The sequence below is a fragment of the Mus musculus genome, chromosome 16 (genome assembly GCF_000001635.26).
Source record: "Mus musculus strain C57BL/6J chromosome 16, GRCm38.p6 C57BL/6J".
Lineage (NCBI taxonomy): Eukaryota > Metazoa > Chordata > Mammalia > Rodentia > Muridae > Mus > Mus musculus.
Window position 1 is genome coordinate 51,411,862 of NC_000082.6, and position 22,280 is coordinate 51,434,141.

Here is a 22,280-nt window from a genome sequence, read left to right on the forward strand (position 1 = left end):
AAAGTCCCACCAGAGAACTCCTATGGCTGATAAACAGCTTCAGCAAAATGCCTGGATATAAAATTAACTCAAACAAATCAGTAGCCTTCCTCTACTTAGAGTATAAACAGGCTGAGAAAGAAATTAAGGAAATTACACCTTTCACAATAGTCACAAATAATATAAAATACCTTGGTGTGACTCTAACCAAGTAAGTGAAAGATCTGATTGAAAAGAACATCAAGTCTTTAAAGAAAGAAATTGAAGAAGATCTCAGAATATGGCAAGATCGCCTATGCTCATGGATTGGCCAGATTAACATAGTAAAAATGGCCATTTTATCAAAACCAATCTACAGATTCAAAGCATTCCTCATCAAAATTCCAACTCAATTCTTCATAGATTTAGATTGGTTCCTCAGAAAATTGGACATAGTATTACTGGAGGATCCCACAACACCTCTCCTGGGCATATATCCAGAAGATGTTCCAAACGGTAAGAAGGACACATGCTCCACTATGTTCATAGCAGCCTTATTTGTAATAGCCAAAAGCTGGAAAGAACCCAGATGCCCCTCAACAGAGGAATGGATACAGAAAATGTGGTACATTTAAACAATGGAATACTACTCAGCTATTAAAAAGAATGAATTTATGAAATTCCTAAGCAAATGGATGGACCTGGAGGGCATCATCCTGAGTGAGGTAACCCAGTCACAAAGGAACTCACACAATATGTACTCACTGATAAGTAGATATTATCCCAGAAACTTAGAATACCCAAGATATAAGATACAATTTGCTAAACACATGAAACTCAAGAAGAACGAAGACCAAAGTGTGGACACTTTGTTCCTTCTTAGAATTGGGAACAAAACACCCATGGAAGGTGTTTCAGAGACAAAGTTTGGAGCTGAGACGAAAGGATGGACCATCCTGAGATGGCCATATCGGGGATCTATCCCATATTCAGCTTCCAAACACTGACACCATTGCATACACTAGCAAGATTTTGCTGAAAGGACCCAAATATAGCTGTCTCTTGTGAGACTGTGCCAGGGCCTAGCAAACACATAAGTGGATGCTCACAGTCAGCTATTGGATGGATTACAGGGCCCCCAATGGAGGAGCTAGAGAAAGTACCAAAGGAGGTTGGGGGATCTACAACCCTAAAGGTGGAACAACAATATGAACTAACCAGTACCCCTTGGAGCTCATGTCTCTAGCTGCATATGTATCAGAAGATGGCTTAGTTGGCCATCAGTGGAAAGAGAGGCCTAGTACAGGGGAACGCCAGGGCCAAGAAGTGGGACTGGGTTGGGGGGGGAGTGTGTGGGGGACTTTTGGGATAGCATTGGGAATGCTAATGAAATAAATACCTAATTAAAAAAAAGAAAGAGCAATTTACAAATTTATCTGGAATAACAAAGAACCCAGGATAGAAAAAAAAAATCTCAACAGTAAAAGAACTTCTGGAGGAATCACCATCCCTGACTTCAAGTTGTTCTACAGGGCAATTGTAATAAATGCCACACAGTATTGATACAGAGGCAGATAGATCAATGGAATAGAATTGAAGACCCAGAAATGAACTCACATACCTATGGTCACTTGATCTTTGACAAAGGAGCTAAAAGTATCTAGTGGAAAAAAAAAGACAATTTTCAGCAAATTGTACTGATTCAACTGGTGGCTGGTATGTAGAAGAATCTCAATGTTTTTCATATGTTGAGAAAAAGATCAGCTGACTTGGGTTTTCTAGGCTATTGTTTTAAGAACTCCAAATAATAAGGGTAGAACTCAAAGAAGGCAAAGAATAGCCATCATAACTGAAACTACTTTTCCATTTATCTGTCTCACAATGAACAAATAAACAAAAGAGGGTGATTTATATAAAAAGATGACTAATGTTACTCCTTTAAAATGTTAAAAATTAGATAGAAAACACAAATTAATAAATACAAGGGTTGGACAATGAAATCTTATCATGTATTTAATAGAATTATGTGATCACACATAGCACATTTTTCCCATAACCAGACAGTTTACATGAAAGGAGCAAAATACTGGCAAAATGCTTCAAAGAAGAACAACATAAAGCTCTGAATCTTCCTAAATGTGTCGAATAAATTAAATACAGCCTTACCATTCTTCTGATAATGGAAAGCCTGTAGCCATAGCTCAAAGAGTAACTCTGATTAATTTTTCAAGACTAGAGGAAGAAACTTCAGTAATCTTAGTGAGAACTCTTTCGGAGGATTAAAAGAAACCAATTATTACTAACTTATTTCACTATGGTAACAGGATAATTCATATCAATTCTATAGTAATAATAATAGTAAACACTATTTAGAATTTTAGCAAACAAATCTGAGGTCAGTAAAATATAATGCTATTTTATGATAAAGCATTAATACATAAAAATTAATATAACGAAAAATAGACAGAGCATCTACATCATAAATTAATTTAGAGGCATCAATAACCAGATAAACAAATGAAGAGTTGCCTTGTGATTATAGTTTATTAAGAAATATAATATTATAAATATTCCTCAAAGTCAATGAACATGTTGTAAACAAACTACAAAAATTATCCTAATGTTGTAGTACCCAGTAATTAGGTCTATTATTAAAAAGTATACAGAAATTAAAGAAATGTGACTTCAATTCAGAGATAGATAGAAATTGAATGGAGAACAACAACAGAACAACAGAAGAAAGGTAAAAAAACCAATCAAAATGACAAATTTCCATAAGTCTAATAAAGTAAATATTCAGAAAATAAATCACAATATTAAGAATGAAATGTTCTACAGGCAGGATGGATGATGCTGAAGCAGTAATGAGAACAGTGGTTAAAGTAGAAATGATTTAAGTTATAAAACAAGGTAGGGATCTACTTTAAAATTGACCTTACCCTCTAAAGCAAAACTCTTCACAGTCCTGTGGTTTGACAGCAATTGATAAGAGATAGGAAAGGGACATGTGCTGTGTGTTGCTTACACACTACCCAATGTGCTATAGCAATGGTTCACAACCTGTGCTTCATGATCCCTTTAGGGACCAAATGACACTTTCACAGGGACATCATATAGATATTCTGCATACCAGATATTTACATTATGAATGACTCATACTACTAGAAAATTACAGTTACGAAGTAGCAATGAAAATAATTTAATGGTTGAGAATTACCTCAATGTAAGAAACTTTATCAAAGGGTCACAGCATTAGGAATACTGAGAACCACTGTGCTATAGTATCCTTTGAAAATTACTTTGATAAATTGAAATAAATACCAGAAGTCCTCTTCATTCACAAAAGTCCTAAAATTGTCTAAATCTAATGTGACATGTAATAAAATATTTCATTTTAAATCACTGCTATAAAATTAATCTAAAGCTACCTTTAAACTATTTTACTAGGAATTATATTTAAGAACTAAAAACATTGTTCAATTGGAAAATTTATTTACACAGGTTATGCTAAGTACATTTCAGTATATAGCTGATAGAATATTTGATAAAATTTAGAATTCTTGCCCTAAATATTAAAAGCCTTCACTACACAAGATGAGTTTTTATAAACACCCAAAAGTATTGTATACATTCTAAACATCATAGTGTACATGCTTAAAGCATTGCATTTGGGACAGTGACAAGACTAATATAGCCATTATCACTGCAACGACAATACATAGTTTAGAAAGAGCTATTAAATGAGATGTAAAAAATTGACTTAACAATTAATATCCCTGCTAACAAGTTTATCTAATTGATCTGAAAAATATTAGTATATTAATAAGAAAGCTGACATTAATATGAAAACCAAAGCCGGGCAATGGTGGCGCATGCCTTTAATCCCTGTACTTGGGAGGCAGAGGCAGGCAGATTTCTGAGTTTGAGGCCAGCCTGGTCTACAAAGTGAGTTCCAGGACAGCCAGGACTATTACAGAGAAACCCTGTCTCAAAAACAAAACAAAACACCAACAACAAAACAAACACAAAAACAAAAGAAGAATGCCAGTTTATTTAGTCATTGTAATTCCTTGAGAAAACAAACGAGAGTACACTGAAAACTATAGATAGATGATAGACTCATAGATGAGTAGATAGACACAGAATGTGTTCTAGTGAATTTGTTTTTTGATGTCAAATATTCAAATATTTTAACATTTATTTTTATACTATACATCCAGAACTTGGAGAAGGAAAATGATTATGGTGTTTTAAACATGCAACTGCTGGATTAGATGTAGTTTTTCATGGTTATATTTCATCAAAACCTCAAAACACACAAGGGCCCTGTGAGTTAATGAATACAATGTGCAAAATAACAAGAAATCTGGTTTCATGCACAGAAATTCAAGTTGAAATTTCAGGACCTTGATCAGAAGCTTTCATTAAATGCTTAGGCTGTGTGCTACTTCCTTTCAAGTACTTGTGCTATGTGCTACTTCACAAGGTGCTAGGCCAAGGTTCAGGGTAGGCTAACTGGAAGATTTTTTTCCCTCTGAAGATGTGATCCTAGAAATCAGGTACTCAGCACTCCTGCAGAACTGGTCAGCCATTGAGAAGTCCCTAGTAAGGACAGCTGTGGAGGCAGCCAGCCACTTTTAGAGATTTAAAGCCCATCTAAAAATTACAAAGCCTGTGGAAAAAATACTTATAAACACAAGCATAATGAGTTTTTACCATTCTATAAATAATCTTCAGGGCATTAGAAGGCTTCCAGCTGGAGCTCTTTTCTGGTATGAGAAGCTTTGGGTGAACAGCAGACATGGGATGGCCTACTGATAGGCCTTCTCAATGTTTTCTTTGGAAACTGTTGAACTTGGCCTGACTCTGGCCATAGGGGACTCTGGCATCCAGTTGGCTGGGCAGACTTCTCCAAGAGTCTCCACAACTGCCTTCACCAAAGGAAGTGCTTCTCCATGCCACAGTGACACTTAGGTGCTTGATGGCACCATTAAGGTCAATAATGAAAAGGTCTCTGAGTGTGATGCCAGCACCTTCCAACAGCACTCCATAGTCTCAGGCTATTTGCTTAGTTAAATCCAACAAGGATGTGTGTTCAAGTGGCTCAATCCAACATTCTTCCTTGGTCAGTACCATTTGTTGAAGATGCTGTCTTCCAGTGTTTATTTCCATCTTTTTCTTTTTTAATAAAAAAATATGCACCCATAGGTGAGCAAATTTTTATCTGAGTCTTTAAGTCCATTCTATTGATCAACATGTCTGTTTATTATGACAAAACCATGAAGTTTTTATTACTACAAATCTATAGTACACCTGGGAAGAGGTAATGGTGATACCTCCAGGGGTTATTGTTCAGGATTGTTTTACCTATTGTCTTAGTCAGGGTTTCTAATCCTGCACAAACATCATGACCAAGAAGCAAGTTGGGGAGGAAAGGGTTTATTCAGCTTACAATTCCATACTGCTGTTTATCACCAAGGAAGTCAGGACTGGAACTCAAACAGGTCAGGAAGCAGGAGCTGATACAGAGGCCATGGAGGGATGTTCTTTACTGTCTTGCTTCCCCTGGCTTGCTCAGCCTGCTCTCTTATAGAACCAAGACTACAAGCCCAGCAGAGATGGTCCCACCCACAAGGGGCCTCTCCTCCTTGATCACTAATTGAGAAAATGCCTTACAGCTGGATCTCATGGAGGCATTTCCTCAACTGAAGCTCCTTTCTCTGTGATAACTCCAGCTGTGTCAAGTTGACACAAAAATAGCCAGTACACCTATCCTTTTTTTTCCCATGTAAGCAGAGAGTTACCCTTTCAAGATCTGTGAGAATTGTGTTGGGATTTTGATGGGGATTGCATTGGGTCTGATTGCTTTTGGTAGAATAGCCATTTTTACTCTGTTAATCCTACCAATTCATGAGTATGAAAGATCTTTTCATCTTCTGATATCTTCCTTAATTTATTTCTTTAAAGAATCGAAGTTTTTAATCACACAAGTTTTCCACTTGCTTGGTTAGAATTACCCCAATATACTTTATATTACTTGAGGCTATTGGAAAAGGTGTTAGTTCCCTGATTTAAACAAAATGATCTAATTAAAAATGGGGCACAGATTCCCACTAGAAGAAACTCAAATGGCTAAGAAAAACATAGAAATTTCACCATCCTTACCCATCAAGGAAATGCGAATAAAACTTCTTTAATAACACTAGTGACCAGCTCATTCTAGTAAGGATGAGGAATAAGGGCAACACTCATCTGTTGCTGGTTAGAGTGCAAACATATACAGACAGTATAGAAATCAGTGTGGCTATTCCTCAGAAAGATAAGAATTGATCTACTTCAAGGTCCAGCTATACCATTCTTGGGAATATACATAAAGGATGTTTCACTCTGCCACAAGAACATTTACTCAACCATGTTTATTGCTACTCTATTCCCAGTAGCCAGAAACAAAAAACAACCTAGATGTTCTTCAACAAAAGTAGATAATAGAAATGTAGTATATTTATATAATGAGGTATTACTCAGTTCTTTGTAAAAATGAGATCATGAGCTTTGAAGGCAAATGGATGAAACCTGACCAAAATCATTCTGAATAAGGTGATCCATACCATTAAAGAAAAATAAATATGATATATATATATCATCAAGTAAATCACAAATAGGGTACAATCTGTAGACCAAGAGATGTTAGAGATGCTGAAAGGAACTACGGGGAACATATGAATATCCCTGGGAGGGAAAAATAGTATAGATTTTAAAGGTAGACTGAGGGCAGGGGGGACTGGAATAGGGAGAAGTATGTGGGGAACGTGAGAGAATGCAGGTAGAGACAACCAGAATTGAGGAATATTTGAGGTATTTTGTGGAAACCTAGTGCAGTCAAAACCTCCTAAAATATATTAGACAATCCTAATTAAGGCTCTAATAACAGGGAAGATATAGTACCAATTCACCCTCTCTTGTCATCAAATGAAGCTTTTAGTACCTGGACTTGGTTACATCCAATTTAGATGTGGCCATAGGGGCCCCAGGGAGCTCCTGAAGCAACTCATACTGTTGCCAAGACAGTAGGTTGCTCTCTACAAACTGAGAACCTGACCCCATTGTTGAAGACAATTCCACCACAGCTCATTGAACATGGAGAAGTTGACATTTTGCCCACCTAGAATCTTCACCCGTATGTTCTAGTGTCTTTGGTATAGGAAAATATTCTGCAGGGTACCAAAAGAGAACTGTTAACAACCACTTTGATCTACAAAGCTTTCCTGCCTGCAAAATATGCTAGGGCAATATAGGCACAACACTTGTGGCAGTAATAAACTACTGTCTGATTTGACTTAAGGCTAATTCCACAAGATAGAACCCATACTTGACACTGCCAGAGTGATCAAGAGCTAGATAATAGATAGATTATAGACTACAGTAAAACCAAATACTACTGGTCTAAGAAACAGTGCTGATAAAATGACTATTAATGCTATTCTGCTATACTCATAGAGCACTGCCTTATTCAGACATCATAAGAGAAGATTCTTTCTGTGGCAGATTAGAACAAATACAGAGAGTAAATGGGAAAGAGATAGCTACAGACAGAGAGACAGACAAAGAGATAGACAGACAGACAGGTATATATAGACAGAGACACAGAAAGACAGAAAGAAATCTTGGAACTCTCAGCTTTAAATGGATGTCTCTAACAAATCCATCTTCTCAGAGCTCAGGGAATCTGGCAGTATAGGAGGCAGAAAGAGTGTAAGAACCAGAGGGGTGGAGAACAACAAAACATGTCCCTCTAAATCAACTGAGAAAATCTCATGTGAACTCACAAAGACTGAAGCAGCAAGCACAGGGCCTACACAGGTCTGCACCAGGTCCTCTGGATATATATTATAGCTCTCCATCTAGTTGGAATCCTGAGTGTGTGAATGACAGGGTCTCTGATTCTTGTCTCTTCTCTTAGGCTCTTTTCCTTCACTTGGTTTGCCTTGTTCAACTTTGTTATGATGCTTTTTGTCTTATTACATTTTATTTCATCGTGTTTTGTTGAAGGGAGTGGATCTGGATACAGGGGATGTGAGGAGCAACTGGGAGGACTAGAGGGCCAGATACTGTGATCAGGATATATTGCACAAGAAAATCAATTTTTAATAAAAAAGAAAGATTAGCCTATTGGTGATTTGAAAACTCAAAATTTACTAAGACAGTAAGAAATGGGAATATTCCAGGAACTTGTAGATAAAAGTATGTGGGAATTTTTAACTGTCTTTATTTTATATTAGAAGGATGTGCAAAAGCCTGTTTATTTGAAAAAATGTATGTAGTGATTCAATATAGGCTTTCTGGTTTACAATTCAAATAAAATGGATTGCATTGAAATTACACTTTTTAATGGAGCAACGTCCTCATAAAATAGAAGAAATCGTGAGTGGATAGGTCATAAGATAAAACAAATTGGTGCTAACATCTCTTATGTGAAGGTATTAGCATTGGCCATTTGTTTAAATATTACGTTAAAGTAAATGCTCAATGAGTATATTTCTTAAACCAAATAATCTTACACAACTAAAATTAATGCCCCAGTAGAGAGCATCAGAACAAAATACAAGCTAGCAATTTAATGGCTTCTAACAAAAATATACCACCTCACTGGACACCAAAACCAACAAAACAAAACAAAACAAACAAGCAAACAAACACATATTTAGACCTCATTTTCAAATTACCACACTGTAAGATATCAAGATAGAAATGTGTAGAAGAATGGATATTTCATATGTAAGAGTTTCATTTTAAGTATCAACATATCATGTGATGGCACGATGGAGTCATTTTCCAAGAGACTTTATAGTATTTCTTTCTACATAACATTCTATTTATAAAAAAATACATCCCTTCCTAGGGAAGTTCCCAAAGGACTGAAGAAATGTAATATATTAATACCTAATAAACATGTAAGTAAATAAGAAAGTACTCCTTAAAAATACTTTTACTTTTGTTTTAATTCAATTATTTATCCTCCTAAAAAACAAACTACACACATATGTGAATGTGTTTTTATATATACGGAGAGAGAAGTTTAGAGGTAAAAAATATTTTTCTGTAATTTGCTATTCCCCATACCCCAATTTTGTAAGTCTTCACTATATGCCTTTGCACCTGGGACAATATAAGTGGCCTTGAACACTGAGATATTAAGAGGTGTGTGACTACTAGAGTATGGGCAGCCCTACATCATTTCAAGGATATGAGCATCATTAAATTGTATTGATTTCTCATTGAATTGTGCCTTACAGCCAGAATGTCTGAGATAGTCTGCAAGCAAATGGAACAACAAATCAAGGCATTCTTCCCTGGGAGATGTTGCCTGTTTTGTCTGTTATTAATCTCTAGCTTAAGTTGCCCCAACATTCCTTTTTTTGTTTTTCTAAATTTGCTCTCTTTCACTCTCTCTCTGAACATGTGGGGGAGATTTTTTATATATACATTATGTATGTGTCATGTACAGATTTCAAACATTCTCTATTTTAAAACACTAATGTTTAAGATGAATTTTGAATTCAACATACCCAATTCCACACATCATCAGGATCGATTGGCAGTGTGCATCCTTACAAACACCATCATATATCAAAATCCTATCAGATCGTCTCATCAGTTGAAGGTTGTCTAGAGTTCTGGTTATATGGCTTAGGACAAATCACTTTAATAACATTCTTAACTTTGGAGCCTTATTATAAAATGATAAGTTTGATTTTTCTGTGGTAGGTTTTTGTAAAGGCTGTTAAAATTCAAAATTAAGTGCTGGATAATACATCAATTTTGGATCAGAGAAATCTTTATTAGGATCCAACATTCATTATTTATTGGCTGTATAACCTTGAGAAAATTAATTGACTTCAATTACTTTACCTCAAAGTGAAGATAATTATAGAAACCAATGTAGAGGCAAATTTGAACAAGAATGCATGTAAAATACTTAGCCTAGGTCTGATGGTTATTTGTCAGCTTTGATTATGCATATGCATTGCCTCTGTGTTTGATGATGTCCTGTTTTGTGATTCTTAAAGCAACTCTCATCAGAAAGGCAAGCTGCCTGCTTCTCTAGCCTTGTTTGTTATAATGCTTAAACATGCATACTAGATGTTAGTTTTTAATATATATTTTAGAATTTCATGCATATATGTACTGTATTTCCATCATTATTTCTACCCATCTGTTTCCTCCTCCTACCCTCTGTTCCCTCCCAACTTATTTTGTTATTCAGGTCTCTTTTCTGTTTTCTATATACATTATGGCTTAATGTATAGTTAAGGTTTCTGTTACTGTAAAGGTGTAAGACATTGTGACCTTAGCAACTCTTATAAAGAAAAACATTAAATTGGGACTGGCTCACAGTTCCCAGGTTTATTCCATTGTCATCATGTTGGGAAACATGGCGGCAAATGTTCATATAGGGTGCCAGAAAGGTAGCTGAGATTTTGACATTCCAAACAGAACACAGCAAGAAAAAGCTTAGACACATAAGATGTAGCTTGAGCATCTGAAACCTCAAAGATTTCCCTAGTGACACACTTCCTTGAAATAGGCCACACCCACTCCAACAAGGCAATGTCTCATAATAGAGCATTCTCTAAGAACCAACCATTCAAATACATAAGTCTTTGGTTATCATCCTTACTCAGACCACCACACTCCCCTCACTGGTCCACATAGGCTTTCAGTCATTCTAATGCAAAATGTGTTTAGTCAAATGTCAAAAGTTCCCTTCACTTATCATAGCATCATCACTGTTTAAAAGCCCATAGTTCGGGGCAGGAACTGGAAAGAAGGGAGTATGAGGAAGGGATGGGAGTTCAGGATCAGGTGTGGGGAAGGACATGAGACATGGCTAGATGGACATGAAAATGAATGAAAATCTTCAACTGAAGGGGGTGAAGAGGTGGAGGTCATCTCCAGGATGAGACAGAGACCTGGGATAAGGAAAGTACCCAAGAATCAATGAAGGTAACCTTAGCTATGAATTACTACATTAGGGATATGGAACCTGAAGATGTCATCTCATGTATCCAGACAGGAATCCCAGTGAAACAATAGAGACACCAACTCACCCACAAAACTTTCAACCCTAAATTTATCCTGAGCAGAGACTGAGGGAATAACTAACCAATAATCACCCTAACTTGACACCCATCTGATTGGAAAATCTCAATCCCTAACACTCTTAAAGATACTCTGTTTTGCTTGTAGACAGGAGCATGTTAACCTCTGAGAGGCTCCATCTAGATGTATACAGACACTCACATTGAGATAGTGGATTGAGCTATCCAATTTTTGGTTTTCTTACCAAAAAATAGGAGAGAGTATTGCTGGCCCAAAAGGGGATAAGAACGCCACAGGAATACCAACACAGTCAACTAACCAGGACCTTTAGTGCCCTGGAGTATGAACCACCAACTAAAGAACATACATGGACTGGACTTAGGCTTGTCTGTTCATATGTAGCAGATGTGCTGCTTGACCTTCATGTGAGTACTGAACAACTGGAGTGGGAGCTATCCTAAAAGTTGTTGCCTGACTGTGGGATATGTTCTACTAGCTGGAATGCCTTGTCTGGCCTCAGTAGGAGAGGAAATAAGTAGTCTTTCATAGACTTGAAGTGCCGGGGGGGGGTTGGGGGGGAGAGGGGGAGTGATTCCCGGGGCAGGACCCACTGGCTAGAGAAGAAGGAGGGATGGGGAAAGGATTTTAGCATGTGGTAACTGGGAGATGGGCAGTGAGTGGGATATAAAGTTGAATAAGTAAAAAAAAAATTAAATTTTTTTAAGTTGAAAATTCAAAGTCTCTTGCATGACTCATACAAATTCTTAAGTGTAACCCCTGTAAAATCACAATTAAAAAACAGATCACATGCTTCCAATATATAATGGTACAGGATAGACATTACTGTTCCAAAAAGGAAGACAGGAAGCATAATGAGGAAATACTGGACCAAAGCAAGACAGAAAGCATTGCATCTGCATGTCAGATCTCAAAGCCATCTTCAGATCATGAAGTCCTTTTAACTTTGTTGACCGCAACATATTTCTCTCTCTTCGACTAGTTCCACACCTTGTATGCAGATTTCCTTAGGAGGTATTTCAGGACTCTGGCATCTCCAACATCTGGGATGTCTCCAAGGCAATTCAGGCTTCACCTTCATTGTGTGAAGACACAATCCCCTCTCTAAGCCTTGACACAGGGATATTTCTGACCCAAGACTGGCTTCAGCAGCCTTTCTTAGTTACAGATGGAGATTCCACAACTCCTTTCTTCTATCCTTGATTAAAAAGCCAGAACCACATGGCCAAAGCTGCCGAGTTACATTGCTTGCTGGGGCTGGATAGTAGCCCTTTGTTTGATTACACGTTCACCAGCTTTCTGTTTCAGATTATTTTCTTCACTACCTAAGTTTGGCTGTCTTCAAATTTAGAGATCTGCCAGCCTATTCCTCTTGAATGCTAGAAACAAAGGTTTGTACCACCACGGCCAGCCCTAAGGAGTTTTAAATTCCTTTTCACAAGTTGGAAACTTTGCTGGGAGAAGTCTTCCTATGAGGACACAACACCCTTTCCTCCATCCAACATCAGAATTTTCTTTATTCTCTTTACCTCCTTGAACACAGGATTTTGCTGTATTCTGCTTCTCAGTGCCCATTTTATCCTTTACTGAGCATTTTGTATTTTTCTTTGCTCAGCTCACTCCTTTTCATTATAGACCATCATAAGCGTGAACACTAATAACAAAACCACACAGTCATTACTATGTTGTTTTTGGAAAAGATGAAGTCAAAATATCACCTTTTGCAGATGATATGATAGTATAATAAGTGACCCTAAAAATTCCACCAGAGGACTCCTAAACCTGATAAACAGCTTCGGTGAAGTAGCTGGATATAAAATTAACTCAAACAAGTCAATGGCCTTTCTCTACACAAAGAATAAACAGGCTGAGAAAGAAATTAGGGAAACAACACCCTTCTTAACAGTCACAAATAATATAAAATACCTTGGCGTGACTCTAACTAAGGAAGTGAAAGATCTGTATGATAAGAACTTCAAGTCTCTAAAGAAAGAAATTAAAGAAGATCTCAGAAGATGGAAAGATCTATCATGCTCATGGATTGGCAGGATCAACATTGTAAAAATGGTTATCTTGCCAAAAGCAATCTACAGATTCAATGCAATCCCCATCAAAATTCCAACTCAATTCTTCAACGAATTAGAAAGAGCAATCTGCAAATTCATCTGGAATAACAAAAAACCTAGGATAGCATAAACTTTTCTCAAGGATAAAAGAACCTCTGGTGGAATCACCATCCCTGACCTAAAGCTTTACTACAGAGCAATTGTGATTAAAAACTGCATAGTACTGGTAGGGTGACAGACAAATAGACCAATGAAATAGAATTGAAGACCCAGAAGTGCACCCACACACCTATGGCCACTTGATCTTTGACAAGGGAGCTAAAACCATCCAGTGGAAAAAAGACAGCATTTTCAACAAATGGTGCTGACACAACTGCTGGTTATCATGTAGAAGAATGCGAATTGATCCTTTCCTATCTCCTTGCACTAAGGTCAAATCTAAGTGGATCAAGGAACTCCACATAAAACCAGAGACACTGAAACTTATAGAGGAGAAAGTGGGGAAAATCCTCGAAGATATGGGCACAGGGGAAAAATTCCTGAATAGAACAGCAATGGCTTGTGCTGTAAGATCGAGAATTGACAAATGGGACCTCATGAAACTGCAAAGCTTCTGCAAGGCAAAAGACACCATCAATAAGACAAAAAGGCCACCAACAGATTGGGAAAGGACCTTTACCTATCCTAAATCAGATAGGGGACTAATATCCAATATATAAAAAGAACTCAAGAAGGTGGGCTCCAGAAAATCAAATAACCCCATTAAAAATGGGGCTCAGAACAAAGAATTCTCACCTGAGGGATACCGAATGGCTGAGAAGCACCTGAAAAAAATGTTCAGCATCCTTAATCATCAGAGAAATGCAAATCAAAACAACCCTGAGATTCCATCTCACACCAGTCAGAATGGCTAAGATCAAAAATTCAGGTGACAGCAGATGCTGGCGAGGATGTGGAGAAAGAGGAACACTCCTCCATTGTTGGTGGGATTGCCAGCTTGTACAACCACTCTGGAAATCAGTCTGGCGGTTCCTCAGAAAATTGGACATAGTACTACCGGAGGATCCAGCAATACCTCTCCTGGCATATATCCAGAAGATGTCCCAACCGGTAAGAAGGACACATGCTCCACTATGTTCATAGCAGCCTTATTTATAGTAGCCAGAAGCTGAAAGAACCCAGATGCCCCTCAACAGAGGAATGGATACAAAAAATGTGGTGCATTTACACAATGGAGTACCACTCAGCTATTAAAAGGAATGAATTTATGAAATTCGTAGGCAAATGGTTGGACCTGGAGGGCATCATCCTGAGTGAGGTAACACAATCACAAAAGAACTCAAATGATATGTACTCACTGATAAGTGGATATTATCCCAGAAACTTAGTATACCCGAGATATATGATACAATTTGCAAAACACATGAAACTGAAGAAGAACAAAGACCAAAGTGTGGACACTTTGCCCCTTCTTAGAATTGGAAACAATCACCCATGGACGGAGTTACAGAGACAATGTTTGGAGCTGAGACAAAAGGATGGACCATCTAGAGACTGCCATATCCAGGGATCCATCCTATAATTAGCCTCCAAAGATGACACCATTGCATACACTAGCAAGCGTTTGCTGAAAGGACCCCTGGTATAGCTGTCTCTTGTGAGACTAGGCCAGGGCCTAGCAAACACATAAGTGGATGCTCACAGTCAGCTATTGGATGGATCACAGGGCCCCCAATGGAGGAGCTAGAGAAAGTATCCAAGGAGCTAAAGAGATCTGCAACCCTGTAGGTGCAACAACATTATGAACTAACCAGTACCCCGGAGCTCTTGACTCTAGCTGCATATGTATCGAAAGATGGCCTAGTCGGCCATCACTGGAAAGAGAGTCCCATTGGACATGCAAACTTTATATGCCCCAGTACAGGGGAATGCCAGGGCCAAAAAATGGGGATGGGTTGGTAGGGGAGTGGGGGGGGGAGGGCATGGGGGGAACTTTTGGGCTAGCATTGGAAATGTAATTGAGGAAAATACGTAATTAAGAAAAATAATTCCCCCCCCCCCAAAATTTCCTCTGCCTGTGGTACTAAGTAAAAACTCTTCAGTATAGCCTTAAACAGACTTTTTGGACAAGAGCAAAAATTCTTAGTCAAAATATTATAAGAACAGTCTCCATGCTGCATACAAATACTCTTCTCCTCTGATACCTCTTGTACCAGGCTCTCACAGTTCAAATTGCCCTCTGGACCACTGTATTTTATGTTCCTACTAGTATGGCCCATTAAGCCTCACTTAAAGCATTTAACTGCTTTTTTAATCCAAAGTCCACATTCCTCTAGACAAAAGCAAGGGCAACCCTATTACAGTAATCCCCCAGTCCCTGGTACCTACTTCTGTCTTATTTAGGGTTTCTATTGCTGTGCAGAGACACCATGACCATGGCAACTCTTATGAAAGAAAACATTTAATTGGGACTGTCTTACAGTTCAGAGATTCAGTTCCTTGTCATCATGGTTCTAGAGAAATAGCTGAAAGGTCTACATCCTGATCTGAAGGCAGCAGGAAGAGACTGAGACACATTGTGCCTAGCTTAAGGGTTGGAAACCTCACAGATTACTCCCAGTCAGTGACACACTTCCTCGAACATGGCCAAATCTATTTCAACAAGGCCATCTAACCTAATAGTACCACTCTATGAACTTATGGTCGTCATTTTTTTTCAAACCATCAGAATGTGTGTGTGTGTGTGTACTTTGCTGTGCCTATTTAGTGTTGCTTATATATAAATATGTTTAGAGTTGAGCAAGGTATTGGGTAATCTATCAAAGGACTCTTCCCTGAAGAGATCGATCTCTCTCTTTCTCTTTGTCTGTCTCTGTCTCTCTCTGTAACCATGGTTTCCTTGTAATAATTCACCTAGAAGTGGGGCTTTGGGGCTATTTTCTGGTACAGTTTGTGTAAGCAAATTGTTAGTATCTATGGGAGAAGCACCCCTGGCATGTCTAGAAGGAACAGTTTTCTAATTTAACTGACGCTCTATTCACTACTGACTACTCGTGTCTGGAACTGTAAATATAGTCAACTTCATCGCTAGAGAGACTACAGGCCCTAGGAGAGAAACTTTCTTACCATTTTTCAAAATCAGTAAAATTTCTATCTGTATTATAAATACTTATCCTTATACCCACAAATAAATGTATTTGTTACCTCTCACCAAACAATATAATTTAATAAGCAGATAAAGGCTTCTAAATCAATTCACAACAGGTTAAAATTCAGAAAATAAGTAGCATGATGTATCCAGCCACAGTTGGTATGTGCGGTGGTTTGAATAGGAATGTCCCACATAGAATCATGCTTGGCCTATAAAAAAAAGCAGCATTCTTAGAAGTTGTTGCCTTAAGTAAGAGTAGCCTTGGTGGAGTGTGGAGAGCTGCACTCACATTTGCCGTTATAAGATGGCGCTGACAGCTGTGTTCTAAGTAGTAAATAATCTGCACATGTGCAGGGGCAGTTTTCCCACCATGTGCTCTGCCTTTCTCGTGATGACAACTGGGCCGATGGGCTGCAGCCAATCAGGGAGTGACACGTCCTAGGCGGAGGATAATTCTCCTTAAAAGGGACGGGGTTCTGGCACTCCCTTTCTTCGTCTCTTCGCCTCTTCGCCTTTTCCTCTGCTCTCTTCCTCTGCTCTCTGCCTCTCTCCCTCTCTGCCCCTCTCTGCCCCTCTCTCTGCCTCTCTCTCTGTGTCTCTCTGCGTCTCTCTCTCTCTTCCTCTCTGCCTCTCTCTGCCGCGCTCTTCCTCTCTTGCTCCTGAGTAAGCAATAAAGCTTTGCCGCAGAAGATTCTGGTTTGTTCCGTCTTTCCTGGCCGGTTGTGAACGTGCATAAGAGTGGAGGAAGTATGTAACTGTGGAAGTGGGCTTTGAGGTCTCCCAAGCACAAGTCAGTAGCTTCCTTCTGCTACCTGTGGTTCAAGATGTAGAACTCTCAGCTCCTGCTCCAGCAATACGACTGCCTGTGTGCACCAAACTTCTTGCTATGACAGTAATGATCTAAACCTCTGAAAGTGATAACCAGCCTCAAATGTTTGCCTTTTAGAGTCGCTATGGTCATGGTGCCTCTTCATAGCAATAAAACCCTTAACTAAGACAGGATACCTTCAATACAAGAACAGGAAGCAGAGACACCTGCTTCAAGAGAGTAGTGATATCATCAATCATGCCACTAGAGCTAGTAGCTTAAAGGACAGAGTTCTATGTCAAAATTCCTTGATATGAGTTGAGGCAGAGGTGAAAACTATGTCCACCTTTCAGCCACAGTTTGGGGAGTTTCACTAACACAGGAAGTTCTTCATAGCTTATTTTTTTTCACATCCTTTCTTAGACAACTTTGTTTCTTTTAAATAACACCCTCTTCTGCTCAACCTTTCCATCTCATTCCTACAGTTTGCAGTCACCAAGAATCTGCTTTTAATACCAGTCTTCAAATGTAGTTAATAAGTGTAGCATAATATATCATTACATTGAAATATGAGTCTCTAAATGTTGATAATTGCTAAGGTGGGTAATGAGTCCATTGAATTGAAGATTACACCATTCTCTCCTCTGTTGGAATACTTTGCACTTTTGATGATCATTTTAAAATTTACATAAATACATGCATCACACATTTGGTGACAGATGGAAGTTGCCCAATTCTTTGTAATTTTATATTTGAACTCAGAGATAATGGTACTCAAAGGAAATGACAAATTCTGAACATGATACTTAATTAGCCTTAATTTTTAGCTTGATGTTATGGTATTTTCATCACCTAGAGGTCCTTAGCATCAGCAGTGTCACAACGTAAGCAATAAAACCAATGGCCCGAACTCCTCCTCTGCTCTTTCCAATAGGAACAATCAACTACCTTTGCCTTTCAAACTTTCACATTACATGTGCAGTGAACTAGAATATAAAATAAATTAATCATATGTACTTTCTAAAATTGTTTTGGGAATTAGACTGGAGAGATGGCTCAGTGGTTAAGAAATTATACTGCTTGTCTTTGTCAGAGTGTCTATTACTCTGATAAAACACCATGGCCAAAAGGCCAGTTGGGAGAAAGGGTCACAGGAGGAAGTCAGGACAGAGGCTCAAGCAAGGCTGGAACCTGGAGTCAGGGGCTGAGACAGAGGCTATGGAGGAGCGCTGCTTATTGTTCTGCTTCATATGGCATGATCAGCCTGCTTTCTCATACAACCCAGGACCACCAGGCCAGGGAAGGCCTCAACCAAAATGGGCTGGGTTCTCCCCCATTGATCAGTAATTGAAAAAATGCCTTTCAGCTGGATTTCATGGACATATTTTCTCAACTGAGGCTCCTTTCTCTTTGAAGTCTCTAGCTTGCGTCAAGTTGACATAGAAAGCCAGGCACTAGATTACTCATCCAGACCATCAGAGTTCAGTTTACAACACTACATCTGGCAGCTTATAACTGTCTGTAGCTCCAAAATCAGATGTTTCTAGCTTCAAAAACTACTGACACTTGTATATATACATGTGTATACACACATACACACACACACAGTGCACACTGAAATTAATTAGAAAATTTAAAATATTAAAATATATTTTGGAAATATACACTGTTGATAAAATCATTATGCCTTTGTCAAGTGATACACTTGAGGAATATGTCCCAGTACTCAATGTATTTGAAGTTTAAAAGGCTGTATTTAATTTTGAAAAAATGCTAGAGTAGCTGATGTTAGATATTTAATTGAATGTGTTATTATATTATTTTATATATTATATTATATTATATTATATTATATTTAGATGCACAATACATCTAGAGAAGTTTTTATGTAAATAAGGTGTTTTCTTTGTCCAAATTTCAAATGTCCCTGTATTATAAATAACAAATCTCTCTGCAATTTAGACAAACATCACAAGAAGAGAGATTAAACAGTATCTCTACAGAGAAATCCTAGTCTAGTTTTGTAAGGTAGAAGACCTTTCTAACTTTAGCTTATTAGTCAAGTTTTAAGAAATTTCATATTGTAACTATTTTTGATGCCATAAAGAAAGACATCCTTTACAAATAATTTACCTTGACCACTCTGAATGGAGAAATGGCTTAATATATGGAGGATAGTCTTCAGATATCTTACCTGGCTTATTTCCAATATAAAGGCCTCCTTAATGCTATACACAAAAGTTATCCTGGGAGAGAAAATAGTGTTAAATTGTATACATTGATGTTTAATTAATTAAATACCTCCCCTTAGGAATACAGTTTTGATTTCAGAGTATGTTGATTAGATAGGTTAACCTACGGATGGGACTGGCTTCTTGTACCAGCAGTGTGCTGATACGATGCTTTCAGAGGAAACTTGCTATTCCATGGAACAAAATGGGCATCAGACAGATGGAGGTAAGAATGTGTGTTTGCTTTGCAATTTTATGAGTCCCCATTTGTAGATTGTTGATCTTAGAGCATAAGCCATTGGTGTTGCGTTCAGGAAATTTTCCCTTGTGCCCATGTGCTGGAGGTCCTTCCCCACCTTCTCTTCTAGTAGATTCAGTGTATCTGGTTTTATGTAGAGGTCCTTAATCCACTTGGACTTGAGCTTTGTACAAGGAGATAAGAATGGATCAATTTTCATTCTTCTACATGCTGACCTCCAGTTGAACCAGCACCATTTGTTGAAAATGCTGTCTTCTTTCCACTGGATGGTTTTAGACCCTTTGTCAAAATTCAAGTGACCATAGGTGTGAGTTCATTTCTTTGTCTTCGATTCTGTTCCATTGATCTACTTGCCTGTCTCTGTACCAATAACATAGAGTTTTTAATCACTATTGCTCTGTAATACAGCTTGGGGTCAGGTATAATATACAATATATAAAAAGAATTCAAAAAGTTAGACTCCAGAGAACCAAAAAGCTCTATTAACAATGGAGTGCAGTGATAAAGAATTATTAACTGAGGAATATCAAACGGCTGAGGAGCACCTAAAGAAAAGTTCAACATCCCTAGTCATCAGGGAAATGAAAGTTAAAATAACCTGAGGTTTCACTTCACACCAGTCAGAATCGTTAAGAAAAAATTCTCAGCAGTTGCTGGCAAGGATGTGGAGAAAGAGAAATACTCCTCCATTGCTGGTGGGATTGTAAGCTGGTACAACACTCTGGAAATCAGTCTGGCAGTTTCTCAGAAAATTGGACATAGAAGTGGGGACAAAATACTCTTGGGAGGAAATATGATGACAAAGTATGGAGCAGAGACTCAAGGAAAGGCCAGCCAGAGACTGCCCCAAGACTGCCCCACCTGAGGATCCATCCCATATCCAGACACCAAATCCAGACACTATTGTAGATGCCAAGAAGTTCTTGCTTACAGCAGCCTGATATAACTGTCTCCTGAGAGGCTCTGCCAGAGCCTGGCAAATACAGAGGCAGATTCTCACAGCTAACCATTGAACTGAGCACGAGTCCCCAATGGAGAAGTTAGAGAAAGGACTTAAGGAGCTGAAAGAGTTTTCAACCCATAGGAAGAACAGCAATATCAACCAACCAACCCCCCCACCCCCCCCGAGCACCCAGGAACTAAAGCACCAACCAAAGAGTACACATGGAGGGACCCATGGCTCCAGCTGCATATGTAGCAGAGGATGGTCTTGTCAGACATCAATGAGAGGAGAGGCTTTTGGTCTTAGGAAGGCTCATGAATAAATCTGTCGTAAGTAAATCTGGCATATACAACAGAGGATTGTCCAGTGGAGTCTCTGTGACAAAAGATGCACCTAACTTTTGAGAGACTTGGGACCCCAGAGAGTGGGAAGGCCTGGAGGGTACGATGAAAAACAAAACAAAACAAACAAACAAAAATCCCCAAAACAAACAAACAAAAAGAATGCGACTTTGGCTGAGAACTTTGTAAGTCTAGGTAAGCATTTGAATTTACTAGAGGAGACTTGTAGTGACAAGACTGTGTCAGTGCATTCAAGTTGCTATCACACTTTAAAGTATTCTGGTCTTTCAAAGGGCTTTTGGCTCATGGCTGCATGAAGAGAAAATACAATGCTTTCAGAGGGCATATGCGATTCAATTTACCGTCCACTCTGAAGGCCAATGATGGACAGGAGGTGCTGTTGTTGCTTGTTCCCACTGATGTAGATCTTCTGGCCTCATGGTTCCTGGGAGGTAGCTAGCTCCATGGCAACTTCATCTCTCATTTAGCTCTCCTTTTATATGTCAATGTTCTAGTCCATTTAAATGTATAGCACTCTGACATAGGTGCCCAGATCCGTCTACTGATCAACTGCATCATGGTGGTACGGAGACATGCTGTCTGCAACTTATGTGTATTTGCTCTCAAACGTCATCAGGAGTTCCACTTTGCTTTGCCTTTCTTTCACGAATTTCATGACTTGCTTCTCAACTGCCACCCTGATGATTTTCAACATTTCTGTTCTCCATAGACTCTTTACCATTTCTTGTTATGGTATAGATGGGTCTCATACCTATAAAAATGCTCTTATTTCATATCAGAATATAATCACCAGTTTATGATAATATTTTTGAAAGATATGAAGGAATCAGGTTTTATTTTCTAAATTGTACCAATCATTGGAAATGGGCTTGTCCTGAGAAGGGGAATATAATGGACAAGGTTGGTTTCATTGAATAGGGAATAGTTATATTGAGAAGTTTTTATGAAGGAATAGAGGCCAACATTCACGCTAAAGGCACATGAATATAACAGCCAGCAAAATGGCAACTATGGATATCAAGTACAAGACCCTCAATTTATTTCTCTATAAACACGTAGCCTCATTTTTGTGCTGCCTAGAAATCCCAATTTTTGACCGTAATCAACTCTTTATCTACATTCTTAATTAGGAACTAGCCTCCATTATACTTTAGACCTACACAGATTTTTTTCTTTTTCTGTTATACAGTCTACTAGATTATTCTCCATATGCCTTTCCCAGGACCCTCACATTACACTGTGCTGCCTCTATTATAATAATTACCAAATTTGCATTACAGCTATGTCTGTGACTTTTAGTTTAAGTATTTGGTGACTCAGACTTGCTATTATTCAGGAGGAGATGGAATTATATCTGAAAGGTTAAATTGTCTTCTACCTTGGA